The sequence below is a fragment of the Callospermophilus lateralis genome, chromosome 13 (assembly GCF_048772815.1).
Source record: "Callospermophilus lateralis isolate mCalLat2 chromosome 13, mCalLat2.hap1, whole genome shotgun sequence".
Classification (NCBI taxonomy): Eukaryota; Metazoa; Chordata; class Mammalia; order Rodentia; family Sciuridae; genus Callospermophilus; species Callospermophilus lateralis.
In genome coordinates this window covers 9550975-9568938 of record NC_135317.1, presented here as the reverse complement: position 1 = coordinate 9568938, position 17964 = coordinate 9550975, and positions in this window count along the sequence as shown.

Sequence of the window (17964 nt, the reverse complement as noted above, 5' to 3'; positions counted from 1 at the left end):
ACATCAGGATTTAGATGTGAAGGAAAAAATTAAAACTTTTTATCTTGCCATTGGGCCTTGATCCTAGTGATCTGGCTATGGTTGTCTGGTTCATCTTCTTGTGAGGATTATGGTGTGAGTTTAAGTTCATGTCTCCACATATTTCTGCATAACTCAAAATCATTTAATTTGACTTCCAATATTAAATCAGGGGGAAAATCTGTACTTCTTGCATGCCAAATTCAATTTAGTGATTTTGAAGTCAGCAAGTGTTGAACTCTGGTTTACTGTTTGCATTGGATATATTTGTTGATTAGCTATCAAATATTACAAACTACACAAAACTTACACATTCATGATTGAAATGATCAGTGTATGAGAAAGCCCCATTTAAACTGGGTTAAGCTGGGCTATTCTGATTTCAGCTAGGAACCTTCCTGCATATGCTCTGCTATTTGACATGGTAGCCCTGCTCCTGGAAGAGAGATGGCTGTCCACTGTGGCATTTTTCTTCTCATCCACATGACCTCTTCCTCTTCACAATCATCATCATATTAGCTTCTCTCCTTGACATGGTGGGGTATACAAAGAAAAATAAGGAAAGATTCAAGACACTTTAGGCCAAGGCATAGTACTAGTACATTTTTATACTCACTGTATTTTACTGGCTGTAATATAAGCCATTCTAGGTTAAAGTATTGGAAAACAGATCCTACCTGTCAATAAGAACAACTACAAAAGAACATTGTCAATTGCCTGGATACAGAGAAGGATGAAGAATTAGAAATATTTTTGCAATTCATACCTTTTTTTTTCTTTCAGATGACATTTGTGTGACTATTCAAAATTAATCAAATTTTATTAAACCATAGGTACTAAGAGGCTAGTCAGGATTGGGAATCATAATTACTACTGCCTTCCTCAAAAATTCAAAGTTTTGCTAGGCCAAAATAATTATGCAACTTCTCTAGGAATTTAAGTAACTGAAGAATTCCACCTTGCTCAACACCACATATAAATAAATAAAACAAATGTTCATTGACAACTAAAAAATAATTATACTGAGCCAATTTGAAATCTAAACCAAATCACAAATTGTTCCTAATATCCTTTTTAAATATTTATTGTTTAGTTGAGGTTGGACAAATAGCTTTATTTTTATTTATTTTTATGAGGATCAAACCCAGGGCCTTGCACGTGTCAGGTGAACCCTCTACCACTGAGCCAAAACCTCAGACCTGTTCCTAATATTTTGAGATACCTAATAATTTCACACACAGAGCATTTAAAATTCCCATGGAAATATGTTATACATATAAAAACACACAAAGCATCCTATAAAGAAAGGTTCAGAAATTATTCAAAAGTTAACACATTTTGAATCACCCTTGCTCAGGACAGACCATACCATTTTTTTGTCTTTGATCTCAGAAAGCAATTGAGATCTTATAAACCAGTTTAGAAATGTCTTATTACATAAATGTAAGATGTAAATAAATAAATGTTAAAATATACCAGTTATCCAAATTCAACATCTGCTTATTACATGACATGTTTTATTTCTTCTATGCTTCTACCAATTTTCCAACATAGACCAGTCCCACTACTTCTATATTTATTTTTGGTGAAGTCAAATATATTTGCCTTTAATGTCACATATACTAAATATAAAATTTTGACTGATAGAATAATAAAAAAATCACCATTTTTAGCAGAAAATATTTATATCATCCCAAGAAAACTATAATTTTTTCCCAACAAAATTTTGTTTTCCAGAAAGAAGATACTGTACTGGATATTTAATCATACTTTCATTTTGCCTGACATCATTCAATATAATTTTAAATCCAGCTGATGAACTATGCAGTATTCATGAGAGTCTATCAGCATGGGTGCTTCAGTAATGTGTTCCTTTGTAGTGAGGACTACTACTGTATTTTATGGATGCACTACCAATTTTTCATTTCAACATTCAAGAACATTTGACTTATTCCTTATTTTTTTCTTATTTTGGGTCATTAGTACTAATGGTCTTTAAACAAAAATTTTAATCAAATTATTCTTAAATAACTATTCTACTCAGTTTATTCTTTTTAAGTATTTCAATGACACAATATTTTTTTTACTGGTTGCTATGAGAATAATTTCCATCTTAACATCTTAATTTAATTAGAGTCAATATTATATGAGTTTACTAAGTACAAAATATATAAAAACCTTACTGGAGACTGTTTAGATTCTTGTATCCTTTGTGCAACTACTATAAATGTTTATCTACACATTGTAGTATCAAAAATATACTTTATAATTTTTATTCAATATAATCATAGGTTTAAAAAATTCTAAGGGGAAGAAGTATTAATTATAAGTTTGCTAATAAATGCCAGACACAGAAGCACATGCCTATAATACTGGTGACTTGGGGTGCTGATGCAGGAGGATCATAAGTTCAAACCTAGACTCAGCAACTTAGCAAGGCTCTAAGCAATTCAGCAAGACCCTGTATTTCATAAAAATATAAAAAGAATTAGGCATGTGGATCCCTGGTCAAGGAATACTGGGTTCAATCCGTGGTTTAAAAAAATGCTAATATATTATAAAACTCAGGAAGGTAAAAACAATGAAAATGGTATACCATGTACAGAATTTAGTAGGTAATACTGAGAAATTATAAAAATGTATTAGTGACTTTTTTGTCAAAATATTTGTTGATAGGTACTTCATGGAAGATTTTCTTTCATATATGCCATATATTCATAGGTATATATTTTCAATGTTATTATTTATAGTCTAAGAAAACTTTTAAAAAGCAGGATAAATTATTTGTTATACTGACTCTTTATTGTTCTCCTGAATATTTTTCTCTCAGCTTTTTAAAGTTATTGAAAAGTGAATTAAAATATAGGTTCAATGTCACTGAACCTTATAAAGTAAGAAGTGCACAGATCCCATAATAACCCTGATGAAAACTCTCAGACAAGTTAGAGATGAAAAACAGCTCTATGTGTATATAGTCAAATTAATTTAAGTCTTGACTCTCATTTTTTTATCCACACATATGACAACTCACCTTAGAGATCATCCAAGCACAAACTCATCACCTTATTCATATTGTCCACAAGCTTAAGCACAGGTGCTTTGTTGGCTTTTCCATGCCTTCTCATTTTTCTTACTTTTACATACTTATTTTTTGTGACCTTGAAAATATCCACTTTGGAAACTCTGTTACTTGGGGAAAGAACAAAATTAAGACAGCAAGAGACACAAGGAAGCTACAGTATACCTTATTTTGACCAAGTCAAAAACCTTGGTGGGAATCTCACAAACTGTACTACCTGCAATTCAAAAACAAAAAGACACAACCACAAACCAGACACAAACACATTTACTCAGAAAAAGTGTTGAAAAAACAAGAGCCAGCAAATCCCCTGTTCTAAATCAAGTAGAAAACAGAAGTAAAAAATAAATCTGCTAATTTAAGAAAAACAATTCTGATCAGAATATTTCTGTCAGAATCAACTCTACTCTTTTACTCACTGCAAATAATAAAACATATTACACTTAGTTTTTGGAAAGACAATATTTTATAAATACCTATGACTTTAGCATAATTCCATTTGGTAACATAGCCAAGTAAAGTCCCTAAATCCCTATTGCTACTAAGTAACAGATTAAAAAACAGAAATTTATTTTTTATAGTTATGGATGTTTTTATTTTCATGAAACAGGATTAAAATCAAAGTGTTAAAAAAAGCTACATTCTCTCTGGAGGCTCTAGAAGAGAATCATTCTAGCTTTTAGTGACTGCTAGTGTTCCTTGTTTTATAGTCACAAGTATTTCTCATGGTGATGCAGCCTACAAGAGTATAAAGACAAACTAATTTTCTGTAGAACATGATGGTATTGCAACAGGTTACAACCTTCAAACCTCACAGAATCTGGAAGCCATAGCATCATAGATGGCAGATCCTCTAATGAGCTGATCTTTGCACAAATTGTTTGATAGAATTACAGCAAAGGAAATATAATGCCCAAGAGAATAAAGAAAGTGAGGGGACCCTGGGTCAGCAGAATGGAGCAGGACAGGTTAAAGATCCACAAATGTTAGATGAATAAAGAGTGTTATCATATACTGCTTCAAAAATTCTGAAGAGACAAAATTCATAGATGACCAAATATAAGTGCATTCATTGGAGAGAGTGAAACTCTGATGCCGAACAAAAGACAGTATCATGTCCAGAGCGCAGTCTTATCATGTTTTGCCTGGAATGTGAACATTTTTTCAATCCTTCTGGATAATTTCAATTAATATTCTATTTACACTTTGTGCATGACCTTGTTCATCCTCTTACAATACAAGTGCATGGTACTTATCTGAATACTGTGAAGGGGAAATCTACATATACCAGCTATCACTGTAACTCAATTTCTAAGACATTTCCCTGTAAATTTTTATGTATTGATATCTCTGAAGGCTATTTTTTTTAAAAAAATTAGATCAATGTATATCCAGTTATCAAACCTGGAACATTAAGTGGGAGAAAATATTTGTAAATTGCATATGTAACAAAAGATTTGTATTGCAGAATATATAAAGTGTTATATTTGTGAGGAAAAAAGACATACCAAAAGAGTAAGCACAATGAAAGTATTTGTAAATGTACTTTACAAAGAAGGAAATAATCAACTGGCACATAAATATACAAATAGGAGTATAAATCATTACTACTAAGAGAAGTTAACACTAAAGCCAATACACTATTGCATATCCATGAGGAGGAAAACATGAAATAAAAAGGCAAAAAACATCTAACAAAATAAAATGACTTAAAATTACAAACATGTTAAGCAATGGCAATTTTCAAACCTTCTGTTGGTGATGAAAATTTTTAGAGCCACTATGAAAATTTATTTTGTACTAACTACATAGTCATATATTATGAGCCATGATTTTATTCTGACAGAACAAAAATTTACCAAAATATTCTGTGAATACTCCAAGTGGTAGCTGCCGCTGCTGCTTTCACCAAAAAACTAGACTGCAACTGCCATAACTTTCCACAGCCCAAGCCCCCTAACTCAGAGACATAGTGCACATGATTTTCACAAGTCTCTGCTCAGTCCCACAAAAATGTCAAAGAAAAACTAATAAAGTGTCATCGTTGAACGTCAAGGATCTGACGAAGTAGATAGTGGAAGAAAATAAATACTGGGCAGAGGAGAAGAAAATGTGGTGAAGTAGTAGGAGAATAAATCTGAGGAGCAAGAAAAAAACTGCTGAGGATGCATAAGATTCAGAGATGAGAAAAAGGTGAATTCTAAGTGGGAGAAGACAGAAAATGTGACAGCATGACACTTATGCCACTAGCCTCATATTTGAAAATCCCTAAAGACAGGAGTTAATGGGGTAATCAGACAAGTATGACGCATACCTGGCCCCCTGATATTGGAGATATATTAGATATGACACATTCATTTTTATTACTTTCAAGACTTGTAATTTTTTCCTCTCCAGGCACTGTTCAACCAACTTAAATATGTTGTTGCTCTACTTTCTGACCTGTTGCATTTGAGGTCCCTAGCTTGATGCCAGTAACCCCATCCCATGCTTTTCTTTTTCTATAACCCATCCCACTCATCCTTTTTCTCAGATAACCTGTCAGAACCACACTCTTAATGCTCCAACTCTGACATTCTGAGCTATTCTTCATTCTGATCATTGGATTACCCTCACATTTACTCCAACAATAAAGCATCACACAAGATTGTGGTCAGGTTGGTTTTCTAGAAAAGAACCAGTTAGTCTACCTCCCTTTTTGGTACAATTAAATAAAGAAATTGTCTCACTTCTGTCTTTTCTTTTTTTTTAAAGATAATACTTTTAGATACTTAGTTGTGACAAAACAGTTGTTATCAAAACCAAGAAGATATGATGGTATATTCTTTAGCATCATTAATGTTGTATTTCTGATAGAAATACTACTTATTTTGTATGTTCCTGAAAAATATGTCATGTGTCTAAGTTAAAATTAAGGAGAAATTATACTAGCTGGGGTTTTATCTCATCAGTGCAGAACTTGTCTTGCTCATGTGAGATCATGGGTTCAATTCTCAGCAATAAATAAAAAAATAAACAAATAAAATGAAGGTAATGTGTCCACCTACAACTAAAATTATTTTTTAAAAAAATTATAGACTATTAAATGATAAATTTACAATGAAACTAACAGTTAATTATCTAAATATTTGTTTCAATATTTTGGGAAAGGCAATTTTTATACAAAGAAGTGTAAAGGGAAAATAATAGGCAAAAAAGCAAAACATATTAACAATGAACATACCACATAAAGTATCAGGAAAGCCAGGTGTTGTATTTATAACACAGATGAAATTGGAAAAGCTCTAGTAAATTTTACATTAAAAAATTGCACACTACTTATATATTATTTAATTTAACATATATAGTTTTATATAATGATGCTTCACTTAATGATGGTTATACATTCTGAAAAATGTATCATAAAGTGATTATATTATTTTGCAAATGATTTAGGGTCCTGCCTCAATTCTAGATGCTATAGACCACTACAAACATAGGTTATTATTTATCTATTAATGTACATGAAGTTCATCATTGATGATAAAAGATAGAAAACTCACTGAAATAATAGAAAAAAAAAAAAGACATCCTTTTCAAAGAAAGCTCCTGCGACAATAGAGTATCTGCTTGACACAAAATGCCCCTGTATTCTCTCCTGATATGACTCAACAGATCATTCACTTGTAAGAAATACTTGAATAAAAAAGAATAATAGAAGACACACCAAATTTATATTAAGAAAGGGATTTAAACAGTGTATATAGTGGTATATGACTATAACACGAGGAACTTGGAAGAAATAATAATAAAAATTGAAGGATCAAGCTCAGCATGAGCAACTTAGAATATTACTCAAAATAAACTTTAGAAAGGACTGTGAATGTGGCTGACTATTGTGGCATGTCTGTCTTCAATTACGCCAAAAAATAATACTAATAATACAAAAAGATGGTTATTTGTTTCAAAAGTTAAATACTAACTTTATAACAAAATTGGGAATATTAAAATAAGTTTCACACACACACACACACACACACACACACACACGATACCATGAAAGAATGTAAGTTGAAGTGACAGGTTGGGAGAAAGTTACTGGCTCACATATAACAAAATACTCTGAAACAGAAAAGAAAGAGGGTAAGGCAGGAGGATCTCAAGTTTAAAACTAGTCTCAGCAACTTGTTCAGGTCAAAAGAAACTTAATCAGACCCTGTCTGAAAACAAAAAATAGATGAAGAAGAAGAAGGAGAAGAAGAAGAAGAAGGAGAAGAAAAAGGAGGAGGAGGAGGAGGAGGAGGAGGAGGAGGAGGAGGAGGAGGAGGAGGAGGAGGAGATGATGATGATTATTATTATTACAGGATATCGCACACTGGTTAAACATGCTGGATTTTAAAATAGGTACCATTAAAATAAATAAAGAAAAGAAGGTTTTTTTTTTTTTTTTTTTAAATTAGGGACCCCAAAGAAGATAAGGCAAAGCCTAGCTCAGTGGCATATGCCTATATTCCCAGCAGGTTGGGACACAGAGGAAGAAGAACTGGGTGTTCAAAGACAGACCCAGCAATTTACTGAGGCACTAACCAATTTAGTGATATCCCATCTTAAAATAAAATATAAAAAAGAGCTAGGGATGTGGCTCAGTGGTTGAGCACCTTGGGCTTCAATCCCTGATACCAACAAAAGGAAGAGAGAAGACTTGAGTGGCCACCTCATTAAACCACACACATCACACACACACACACACACACACACACACACACACACATTAAGTATTCAATAATAATAAAATAGCTCTATATGTCTATAAATTTTTAAAAAATGTTTAAGCTAGGAATGCTGGTGCACAGCTGTAATCCCAGTGACATGGGAGGCTGAGTCAAGAGGAGCACAAGTTCAAAGCCAACCTCAGCAATGGTGAGGCACTTAGAAACTTAGTGAGACCCTGTTCCTAAATAAAATACAAAATAGGGCTCAGTGGTGGAATGTCCCTGAGTTCAATCCCCAGTACCAAAAAAAAAAAAAAAAATCCAGACACAATTTGCAAAATAAAATCAAATCTGTGAGACAAAATTAAATATTATTAGTAAGCATAGAGAACAAATAAATTCTCATGAACTGAAGAGGAAGTGAAAATTTATATTTTTTGAAGATATTGGCTATTGAAAATACATGATTATTCCATAGCAGAAGCATATGCTTATAAAAATCACTGCATATATGAACCACAAAAACATATAAGACTATAGCAGCCTTGGCCCAAAGAGATAAAATCTAGGGCATAAAGAAAAGGCAATGTACATTGGGAAACAGATAAGAAGAAAAGGGTTAGGAAAATGATTTCTGGAACCCATTTTCACCATACTGTATCCTATTTGAAGAATATTGTGAGACACCACCTAGTTTTATGTAGATGATACATACATGCAATATTTCACAGGCATACGTATGTAGAAAAATTGTAGCATTTGACTAAATATACATATAAAAAACATAAAGCGTACAATGAAACACATAATTTGTGTACATGATAAAAATCTCAGTACCAAGATGTAAAATTCCCCCTAAATCTAAAATATTACCCCATTAAAATGGTAGCATATTTTACTTTTTTAAAACAAAACCTTATTTTTAATTGCTTTATTTTTTAATTTCTGTGGTGCCAAGGATCAAAACCAGTGCCTCATGCATGCTAGGTGAGTGTTCTTCCACTGCGCCACAACCCCAGCCCCATACTTTACTTTTAATGGAAGAAAGGACCAGAACAATAATTCTAAATTTTGTTAGAAATTATCTGTAATTTTTATGTAATATATATATATATATATATATATATATATATATACTCTATACATATAAAATTAGCCCCAAATTTTCTGTATTAAAGAAAAAAGGAATTATTTTGCAGTAATAAAAATCAAGGAATCATAATTCAAACAAAATACACAAGCAAATTTATCTGTATGTAAAATTGTATGTGTTTTAATAGCAATTAAAAGTCTGACATAAATTCAAACACATCCAAAACATCACATGTGAATGGATGGCATGGCCAAATCTAAAGGAAGATAGATTTGGGATCAGAGTTCACTGGTATAGTGTATGTATACAATTTGCAAGGCACTGGAGTCAAATTCCAGCAGGACAATAAAAGGCATATCTTAAGTGAGGGTGATGTTGGAAACATAGAATAAGAGATTCATAACTCTCCCTCCATCCATGAATACATTAAATATATATATTATATTCCAAGTCCCTCTTAGGCAAAATAAAAAATAAGTTGAGAAATTTGCATACATGAAACTATCGGGAAAATATCTGCCACTTAATGGTTTAGAAAAGCTAATGTTGAGTTGGGTCTTAGTCCAACTTAGATAATGTGCCATATAATTGTAACAGAATAAACAACAGCCAGTGTCACACTGAGAAGAGGAAGACTGGAATCATATTTGGAACCATATATATAAAACCCTACCTCTAAAATTTTCCTGTGGTTTGGATTGTAGTTTAGCTCATGCTGAAAAAGAATCTACACATTCATGAGTACAAAGAAGAAGAACAACAAAAAAGTGGTGGTTATCTATGTTCATGCATGTACATTCATGGGCTTCAACCCCTGTGATAAGGAGAGAGAAGTTAAATCTCAAAGTACTTGGTTATACCTGAAGACATTTGCTTGGATAATCTGCAAACTAATGTTTTTGATAGTTGAGCTACTCCTTGGCCTACATCAGAGTTAAAAATGAAAGAACACATTAGATCAGTTCAGGCATTTATGTTGTTTAGAACTTAAAGAGATACAAACTCCAACTTGCCCCTGTAAAAATTCCAGGATAGTAAATTCTTCCTGGTAGAATTTTTTTTTCCTTACTGAGTATCTCATCTATAACATCTTCTATTGAATGGAAGAAACTAATTGCCTCATGTACAACAAAAGACTTTGGGAAAAAATGGAAGGAGATTTAAGCAGGAGATGTCCAAATACAGAGCCATTCTAAACTCTAGAGCTCTGGGAGTAAAGCTTATTGATCATGTGCAAATCTCCTCTACATCACAAAGCAGTGGTTTTCTCTTGGTGTGCAAGCATCCTCATGGACTGCTAAAGTTCTAAGCAGTAGTTCATAGATGGGATTAAAAAGTATACATCTGGGGGCTGGGAATGTGGCTCAAGTGGTGGCACACTCTCCTGGCATGCGTGCGGCCTGGGTTCAATCCTCAGCACCACATACAAAGATTTTGTGTCCGCCGATAACTAAAAAATAAATATTGAAGAATTCTCTCTCTCTCTCTCTCCCTTCTCACTCTCTCTTTTAAAAAAGTATACATCTGTGTTAATTCCCAGAAAATGTTTGGAGCACACTTTATCTGTGGCTGCTTGACAGAATGGACTTTTTAATCTTCCATCATCAATTTGATACATAAGGTAAAACAGTGGACATTGTATACTGACCATGACTTTTAGAAGCACTTATGTCAATAAGCTGAAAGATAACAAAGAATCAAGAAACTATGGATATAGGAAAAAGAAAACCTTGTACATTGTTAGTAAAAATATAAGTTTCAAAAAGTCAGGGCATCAAACTACTTCACTGAAAATCTACACACCGTACTTCACACTGCTTCCTCTATTTCAGAAAAGCATGCAGAGACTTATATGAAACACTCCAAAAGAACTTAGCTGTTGGAATCTAAGAATCCCCAGAGCCAAAAAAAGATATGAGGGTGGCATGAGGGCACATCATCATTCCACATATACAATGGGGCATCACAACTCAATAATATTCCAATAAGGTATCTGTGTCTATGAAAGACAAAGGGAGGATAATAGCAAGTACTGTTTTACAAAGATTCAAGTGATTCTTCTCTTTTTTCCTATCATATGAAATGCTCACAAACAGGATTTTTAAAAAAAATCTCATAAATAGTGCCATCATGTGCTAGAGAAAACAAAGTTACAAAACACTCTCCATTTGAAGTATAATGTAAGAAATAATCTATAATGTGGTGGGGAAATAAATTTGGCATCAGAAATGGGGACAAGGAGATGAAAATATAGGAATATTTTCAATGACCTAAAAAAATACTAAATAAAAACAATGAGTCATTCTAAATTTGAGGTCCTGATTCTCAGATATCCAGAAAGCTCAAAAAGAAAAACCAACACAGTCTCATGTGTACCAGCACTATTTTTATGAAAAAGAATCACACCTGAAGTTGGTATTCTCTCTTGATGGTCATGCCAGTAATCTAGGGAGATTACAGGTTGGTAGCACAAAGTTATCCACATAAGCTTCAGGCCATGACTAAAGAAACCATGGATGGATAGAACAGAATGTCCAGTATTCCATCTGCATACTTATTTCATACTTAATTGGCCAGATGAGACTTAGGGATAAACTTCCTAGCTTTCAGGGGTTCTTGCATTCTCTCATAGATTGTCCAACATCTGTGTGGCAGAGAAGCCTGTGTTCCTAAGCATTGGAGAGGAAGCACAGCTATGAATTCCAAAAATGTCTGACTCTGGAGACAAAGAATGGATCAGAGAGTGGATGCCAAATGTTTCTTAGATTCATATGTTGTACTGGGCAGTTCTTACCAGAGAGTACCGGATTGGAAAGGCTCTGCCATCTGAATCTGAATCCACTGAGCCTACTGTCCAAATGACAGTAGATGGCATAATCCCCAGGCCAAAATTAATGAGGCCAAAATGAATTGAGATTAAGAGGTTCTTGGGTGCATTTACTTTTTTAAGGCAAGATTTTCCTAAAGTATTGGGGTCTAGTCTGTCCAGTAGGATACTTAAATTTAGCCTTGTGTATAAGGTGATATCATTATGTGCAAAAATATGTGCTGCAGATTCAGGTTTGAATTGGAAACATCCACTAATGTCTAATACAAGTAAAATGTGAGGTACAGGTATAATTTTAACTTTTCCAGTATTTACACTAAAAAATACAAGAAACACTTAAAATTCATTATAATCACAAACCCAATGTATCTAGTGTATTATTATTATGTGACAAATATAAAATTACAAATGAAGAATATATATGTATTCAAAACTATATCCTCACCAATTACTCTATTTGAAACCTCCAGCAAATCTCAGTTTATAGCAGTCAGATTTCATTTTGAGAGTATGGCTCCTCTGACCTCAGAGAATTTAAGAGCCTGAACCACTGCATTCCATGCAGGAAGTGCAGGAGTACACGTTTTAACCAATATTTCTCCACAAAACCAAAAATAATTAGTGGACTGCCCTCAGAAAGATTAGGGGAACCAAATAAGGCAGGATCCAAAAGTAAAGGATCATTTTCCACCTGATGTTGAATGCAGATCCATTTCCGTTTCAGAAGTCAGATAGCATCAAAAGGAAAATAGAGTCCTAGCAGTTGGAAGCCAATTGTTACTAAATTTTTCCATAGCCTTGACTCTAGGACTTAAATTTATTAAAGACAAAATTTATTTGGTAACTTAGCCCTGGACCTAATGTTCAGGCTGTGATGTTTGTTTCCTCATTTGGTATGGTGTACTCTGAGAGTTCTATCACCAATCTGATGCATACACATCGGCATAAGTTAATACCATCTAAATAGAGGTTCAGACTTATGTTAAAACAAAAGAAAATCAGTAATAATAAGGCAACTGCTGTTTTTCATAGAATTTTCTCACAACATGTGACAGAATCCTGGTTTCCCTTTATAATGAGTGTATGAGTTATCTAACTAAGTAAGTCTCCCCCAAAATTTTTGGATCATGAGTGGGCTGATTTATTATATCACGCTGGTCTTATCTAGGTTTTTCTGGTGGAGGTAGTTAGCAAATAACTGCTGACTTTTATAAAGTCAGCTATCAACATTATAAAGGGCACCTTGTTTCTTTGCTTTGATATCTCTTCCTTTAAGGAGGGCTTGCTATTTTGAAAACAGCATGTTTTGAAAGGCAAAAGCAAAGGAAATCAAGATCTTTTAAGTATAGGTACCAAAAAATAGACTTTCATAGTTAAAGTTTTTCTGCATTTTAAGACATGAAGATAAAAAGCATATTGCCTAGTTTATAAATACACGAAGAATAAAGAATTGCTGATATCCCAATACATTTTCTTATACATGAAGCTTATATGACGATTTATTTATTTATTTATTTTTTAAAGAGAGAGTGAGAGAGGGAGAGAGAGAATTTTAATATTTATTTATTTATTTAGTTTTTAGTTATTGGCGGATACAACATCTTTGTTTTGTATGTGGTGCTGAGGATGGAACCCGGTCCGCACGCATGCCAAGCAAGCGTGCTACCGCTTGAGCCACATCCCCAGCCCCTTACACAACTATTTAAAAGAAAGAAATATGTTCCAAGCCCCACAGCTATTAAGAAGATGAGGATGATTCAGAATCAACTCTGTGTAACTTCAAATTTAAGAGCTCCACTTGGCCACACACTACATAAAAATTTTTATTCTCTTAGGTTTTACATAGAGACATACCACAAAATCTGGGTCTGTGTCTATATTTTGCTCTTTTTCAGTGGGATAATATCCTCAGAAGTATTTTTCAGAAGCATCTAGAAATGACTTGGAATACTGTGAAAAATGGCTGAGGTCTGAATTTAGGAAATCAGTAATCAACGATGCATTTTTAATTTCTCACCATATGAGAAATATTAAATTTTGTAATGCATTCCACAGGTATGGTGATAAAATATTCTATGGAAACATAAACAAAAGACTGCACCTGTCTCCCGAAAGTTCTAAAAATGAAAAATTTAAAAACCCGTAAAGATAGTTTAAGGAGAGCACAGCATTTATAAATAGAATATCAAACAGTGCGCTAGAATTCCCTGATGAGACTATTATCTGGGTATATCTATACAAATACATAAAGCTATATGAAACTTGAGTCAATACAGAAGGATTTAAAATAGATTCAAACAGGAAATAGATTCCATGATAATGGTATATTGATAAAGCACCGTTTCAAATTTAATTGCAAAAAATTATTCTAAGTAGTTAATAAAGACAAATCCAAACATGAGTTAAATTTAAAAAGTGGCAAATAAAAATAAATGGAAAACAACTAATAATTCAAATAAAAATTAACACTAACAGAAAACTGAGTTGAGCAAAGCCACTTCTGTGGCTAGTGGTGGAGATAAAAAAATTCAGTTCCAACTCTAACTAGAGAGGCCATATTTTATCCCAAATTTACTGATTGAAAACTCATTTGAAAATAGGTAAGAATAACTTCCAATAACTTGAATGAACAATATCTTTGTCCTTCAAAATATTTTAACTATCTAAGTATGGAGGCACAAACATATAATTTCAATGGCTCAGGAGGGGGGATAAAAATATAACAAGTTAATGAAAGCCTCAGCACCTTAGTGAGGTCCTAAGCAATTTCTAGATTCTGACAATAATAGTAAATTTTTACATAGTAACTCATAAGATTATGTAAACATTTTCTATTTTGACATATGTGTATCTTAATGACATTTACATATTCTATCACCAGAAGCATGATAACTATTTGTATATTCAGTTAGCATATAAAAGAATGAGCTCTAAGTATAGGGACAGCACAGTGGTGCATACCTGTAATTACAGCCACTAAGCATGCTTAGATGGGAGGAGAGCAAGGCCCTAAGCTATTCAGTGAGACCCTGTCTCTAAGTAAAAATAATAATAATAATAATAATAGGGCTAGGGACTCCATTTTCAAGTACCCCTGTGTTCAATTCTGGTACAAAAATAAAAAATAAAATAAAAACCAACGGAAGAAAATTGCAAGTCTTGAAGTAAATGCCACACCTTTGTTTAATTGAATTTTAACAAGTTTGTCAGAGGAATTACATGGAAAAATGAGAAGTCTCTTCCAAAAATAAGGTATAATTGCGTATTCATGTGTCCAAAGCATTATTGGATTTTACATGAGATTATTTATAATAGTTAATGTGAAATGAATCTTACACCAGAATATAAGAGATAACACTAGAAAAATTAAGAAAATAATTACATATTTTTGAATAAGATTGAGCAGTGAATTCTTACTTATGCTTCAAAAGTAGGTGTGAAATTTAATAACTTGGATTTGAAAAAAAGTATATATGTGTGTGTGTGTATATATATATATATATATATATATATATATATATATATATATATATATATTAACCTTACCTCGGAAATAAAAACAAAATTATGAGGTTTTTCATCTTGTTTTCAAAGAACTATCTTGATAAAATTTTTAACCTTAACTAGAGGTCAGTCAATCCTCTTTCTTGAGAAGATGATTGAATCCAGAGGTCAAACAATTCTCTTTTTAGGCTCTCATAATCCAGTCCCACAATGGACCCTTCATAGTTACACCAAAATAAGGAACCAAACCATAGACAAATCCTATGCAACCCAGATACTCCCATATTTTTTAAGCTGTAAAATCAATGATAAGCCCTAAATTGACTTCATACCACTTGACATATATTAATTGACCCCTACATTTCTATTTGTTTTTGCTCTGCCCATAAATAAACCACTATATGATCTGTTCAGGCAGTATTCTTTTGTTTCTTTGTCTATCCAAATGCAACTGTTTTATATTATTTAAATTTTTGCAAAAATATCATAACATGAATGAAAAAAGAAAAGAACAAATGTCAAGTGTGCAGAAAATTGAATATTTTATACCTCTTTATTAGGAAAGTAAAATTATCTAATCACTGTGCAAAGCACCTTGGTGGTTTCTTAGTAACATAAAAATTACTAAATTAACCTGCAATCCCTTCTAAAATAACTGAAAATGTGTTCAGTTTGAAAATAATACACTAGCCAACATGTAAATATAATACAAGGTAAATGGATTAAAAAACACAAAATAGGATATTATTAGGCAATATTATATTTGTATTGCTGGGAATTGAACTCCAGGCTACATGTGATAGGTGGGCACTCTACTTCTGAACTGTAATCCAAGCCATATTCAGCAATAATGTTACATATGAGTACTAAAATATTACAATAAAGATGTATGTGGAAACCTTAAACCTTAAGCCAATGAAAAGAAAGCAGACAAAAATGCCTTGTATTTTATGATTAAAAGTATATGAAACTTTCTGAACAGGTAAGTTTATGAAGCAAAAAAAAAATTTCTCATTATCAAAGAGCTGTGTGAAAGAGAAACAAAGGAGTAATTGTTAGTGGGCACTAGTTGCTTTCCATCTCAAACAATATCTGGAACTAAATATTTGTGAAGATACACATGTGAATATACCAAGTGATAAATAATTACACCCTTAAATGGTTATAAATATAATTTTAATTTCACCTGTGATTTGCCAGAATAAACAGATAAATTTTTTATGGAATGCATAAAGTAGTCAAGGTCCCAGCCAGTAAAATAGGGAAATAAAAATGTAACTAATTTTCTTTTTATTATGGATTCCACTTACATTTACTTGAATATGCTCTGGCTATATGCATATGATGATTATTTTTTATTTCCTTATTGCTTGTTTATAATTTGTGATAAATATATGAGAGAAATATGTCTATATACAAACTACATTGTAAAGTTGTCAAGATTTTACGATACTTAAATAAATATGCATTATATTAATTAAATATGTGTGTGTGTGTGTGTGTGTGTGTGTGTGTGTTTTCAGTGCTCGAGATCAAACATAAGCATAGCAAATGTTTTACTGTTTGGTCACATCCCAAATACAAATGTACATTTCTAATCTTGATTGCTTCTTTCTCTTTGTGTGTGTGTGTGTGTGTGTGTGTGTGTGTGTGTGTGTTTCTTTCTGTCTCTCTCTTTGTTTTTTTTTCGTTGTGGTTGTTTGTTTGTTTTGTAACATGGATTGAACCCAGGAGAGTTTTACCACTGAACTACATTCCCAATCCTTTTCATTTGCTATTGTGACCAAGGGTCTAGCTAATTTGATTAGGCAGGCCTCAGATTTATGAATCTCCTGCTGAAGCCTTTCAAGTTCTGAGATTAAATAAATGGGCAACCATGGCTGGCTATTAATTTCTTTTGAAAGAATATCTAATGACACACTTTTTATTTTCATTGTATGTATTTCTTATTGTTAAAATGAACTTTTAGTATATCCTAATTAACACTGTTATGATTGTTATTGCTGTTATATTAGTGAGTAAAATTTCCCCATTATTAACCATAATCTTCTCCTTCACAAATGTGCTTTGTTCTATTGCCTTTTTATAGTATTTATATTTCTTTTCTTTTCTTTTCGAGAGAGAGAGAGAGAGAGAGAGAGATTTTAATATTTATTTTTCAGCTTTTTGTGGACACTACCTCTTTATTTTATTTTTATGTGGTGCTGAGGATCAAACCCAGTGCCCTGCACATGCCAGGCAAACACGTTACCTCTTGAGCCCACATCCCCAGCCCTTATTTAGAATTTAAACTTAATCAGCCTACTGATTAGTGTGCTCAGTCTCAGAGTCCTCAGTTCTCTTGCCATCTCAGCTTCCTCATTCCTGCTTTTGCTCTAGTTTTGTGTTGCAAATCTCCCTTACCTATGCTATACATATGTCCTGAGTATGAGACTCTCTTTACTTGTGCTAGTGCACCAGCCCTGGTTCTGAGTTTAGCACAGCAAGGCACAGTATTGTGTTAAAAAAACCAAAAATTCACCTTCATCTTATATCCATGTTTTCAAACAGAAGAAACTATTCAAAGGGACACTCAGATGGATGTAAAGGAAGGGGGTTACATGGTATTCACTGAAGATAAAATGAAAACCGAGAAAAATGAACCTGAGCATAAAGATCTCTGACCTATTACTTGCATATTGGTAATATGAGTAATACACAAAGATCCAATTTAGACAATTTATTATACATCTGTAATCCCAGCAACATGAAA